Below are 2,794 nucleotides of genomic sequence, written 5' to 3' on the forward strand. Positions count from 1 at the left end.
CCTGGCTGGGATGATTTAGTTGGGGACTGGTCCTGCTTTGAGCAAGGGGTTGGACTAGATGACCTCCTGAGGTCCCTTCCAACCCTGATATTCTGTGATTCTATGATTCTAAGTAGGGGGCGGTAAGGTGGCTCACCCAGAGTGGCACATCTGGCCAAAAGGGGGCGCTTAGGTTGCCCCTTCCCTTTACACAGGACCAAGGCCCAGTGATGCACAAGATTTCTGAAATTTAAACCTGACGGGCTTTTAATTAAACACCCTTGGGAGGGAGGGAATAGGAGGGATGGTTTCAGTGTTGGCATTGCCCATCTTGAGGGTACCAAGCACCTACTGTTCGAGATTGAACCGGGACTGGCAAGGTCTAGAAGCTGTGAATCAGAAGGCATCCCCGACACCTAATTGGTAAAGAGAGGGGACCTAGAGGGCTAATACCTCTCTTATGATATACAGACTTTTGCCAGACCTGATGCTCTTCGCAATACAGGGCTTGAGTGGGACTTAAGTAATGCACAGGCACTGGTTCCCTGCCCAGCAGCGAGTTGTTACCCACAGACCCAGATTCACAAAGGTATTTAGGTGCCTGGCTCGCACTGATTTCAGTGGGAGTTAGGCACGTAAGTAGCTCTTTTGAATCTGGGCCATAGTGGCTGGTAAATCGGGAATGGAGCCGAAAGGAAAACGAAAAGATTGATATTTTGAGGCAGAATCAGTTTAATGTGAAAAAGAGGAGAAGTACACAGGAAGAGACAGACAGTAGGCAGCGTAAAAAGAACCTATTTCCAGGGTTTCATGAAAGTCAACAAGAAATCACCCGTTACAAGGTGACGCCTTTCACACCAGATGTTCTGGAAGACAATAGAGGAAAAAGTCATAAAGTGTAAGTGGGGAAATAAAGATCCTGGGCAGATTTCCGGAGGTGCTGAGGACTCAGAGCTCCCATGGGAGTTGTGCGCAATCAGCATTTCTGAACGTCATTGCCCATAAGCCCAGCTGTGATTCCATATCTCGCTTGACGTTTCCTGGTTGTTCCTTGTTCCGGGTCTATTCCTCCTCGGCTAAACATGGCCAGAACTTTCCATAGCCGTACCCATGGCCCCATCGGTAAGGGTAGTGGCCACCATACTGATGGCCCCACCCATACCTGTATGGCTTCCAGGAACCCCAGGGCCTATAGCAGCCATAATGGCCTCTATAGCCGCGCCAGCCCTGGTAACAGTAGGGGTTATAATACAATTCATCATTCATGAGTTCATCGAAAGTCATCTTTCTGCGCCGGAGGTTAACCTGAAACACACAGCAGGGAAAAGAGTCAACACAATGCGCTAGGGCCAGTGGAATAATAAGGGTCAAAACTCAGTTACTACTGTATTGCCGGCCAGGGAGATAGAGAGAGGTAGAGAAATGGTGACCTAGACCCTTATGTCCTGGCTACCTATTGCCTCCCAGTTTCTCCTTCTTGTCCTCTTGCTCCCCTCTCTCTTAGCCCCCCTCTGATCCAACCCTTTTGAACACTTCTCAGTCCATTTCTCCTAAGAACACTGTTTGGAATAAGTAAACGTAGAACACAGAGTATTTCTGTCATACACGCAAGGGATTTTTATTCCTTCTTACAAAATGTTTCTAAGGAGCATGGCAGGGACAAATTTGTTCGGGATAGTTTCCTTGTGAGGATTTAACCTCATCAGAGAGATCAGTTCCCTTCAAAATCAGAGCATGGTGCTTTGGCTTCTGAACCTTGTGGGTCAGTAATACTTACAAATGAATCAATGGACAATATGCTTTTGGGAAAACAAAACAGTAAGAACCAGATCCTCAGCCGGTAGCAATCAGCACTGATCAACTGAGTTCAGTGGAGTTACACCAGTTGTGGCTCTGCATCTTAATATGCTCCTGGTGCACAGAAGAACATAGACATTGCCCTGCTGGATCAGATCAGAATAATGTGTCCGAAAGAATGTTCGGTACCAGCTGCCACAGAAGAACGCAGAAGCACACAGAAGCAATCTGTTTGGCAATAAACTGGGGGAATTTCTTCCTAACCCCACAAACTGAAAAGTTGGGTCTGAGATTTTTCAAATCTACCGAAGGGAGTTGAACACTTTATTCTTAATGAAAATAAAGAGGACCTAGTGTCCAGAAATTCCTATGTACCTCTGAAAGATTGCAGCCTTAACTTCTAAACCCTGAATCCACCAATGCCTGCAACTTAATAACTTACCATTTTTTCCAGTGGGAAAACCCCTGAATAAAGCCAGTAATCACAGAGGTATGTGCAAGTTTCAGAACTAAATCAAACCATCACGAACACGTCTTGATAGCTATAGAAAGATAGAGTCAAATCAGACTTACCAAGGTCACCAGGGAGGAGAAGTCAAGAGAAGTGGTTAAAGAACCCTGAGTCGCGAGCACTTTTATACAGTTTCTTAAACAGCCTGGAGAATTTGAGACATCCTTTTGCTCGAGGTCCTAATTAGTTACAAAACATATGTTGCTGGGCACATGACTCCTGCAATTGATATAATTGTTTTCTTCTGTGTTCAGGATTGTTGTGTTATCAGGCTCACATGGGGTATAACATGCACATACAAGCCCACGGGTTTCTTTTATTTTAAAAGTTTTATGGGACACGTTTGTGCCTGGTATCATTCTAGTGACCTCCTCAGGAGTGCTAATGAGAGTGATTGTCAAGGAGATTCAGGGCTGTATCAGTTTCGCAATCTGCTGTCCTGCAGAGGAATCCAGTTTCGTCCTGCTAAAATATGCTATGTATTGCGGGCATTGTACTGCTCTTGTA

At 45.6% G+C, this 2,794-nt stretch overlaps 1 long non-coding RNA gene across 1 annotated transcript; it reads right to left on the minus strand.

Moving 5' to 3' along the window:
• Positions 1 to 693: 693 nt before the first annotated feature.
• On the minus strand, positions 694 to 2,552 carry LOC311512663. Its single transcript, XR_014709519.1, has 2 exons — positions 2,350 to 2,552; positions 694 to 1,284 (listed from the first exon to the last, which is right to left on the minus strand). It is a non-coding gene; the product is annotated as an uncharacterized lncRNA (long non-coding RNA).
• Between the last annotated feature and the right edge of the window lie 242 nt (positions 2,553 to 2,794).

The sequence above is a fragment of the Lepidochelys olivacea genome (assembly GCF_965140295.1).
Source record: "Lepidochelys olivacea isolate rLepOli2 genome assembly, chromosome: 24".
NCBI classification, from domain to species: domain Eukaryota; kingdom Metazoa; phylum Chordata; order Testudines; family Cheloniidae; genus Lepidochelys; species Lepidochelys olivacea.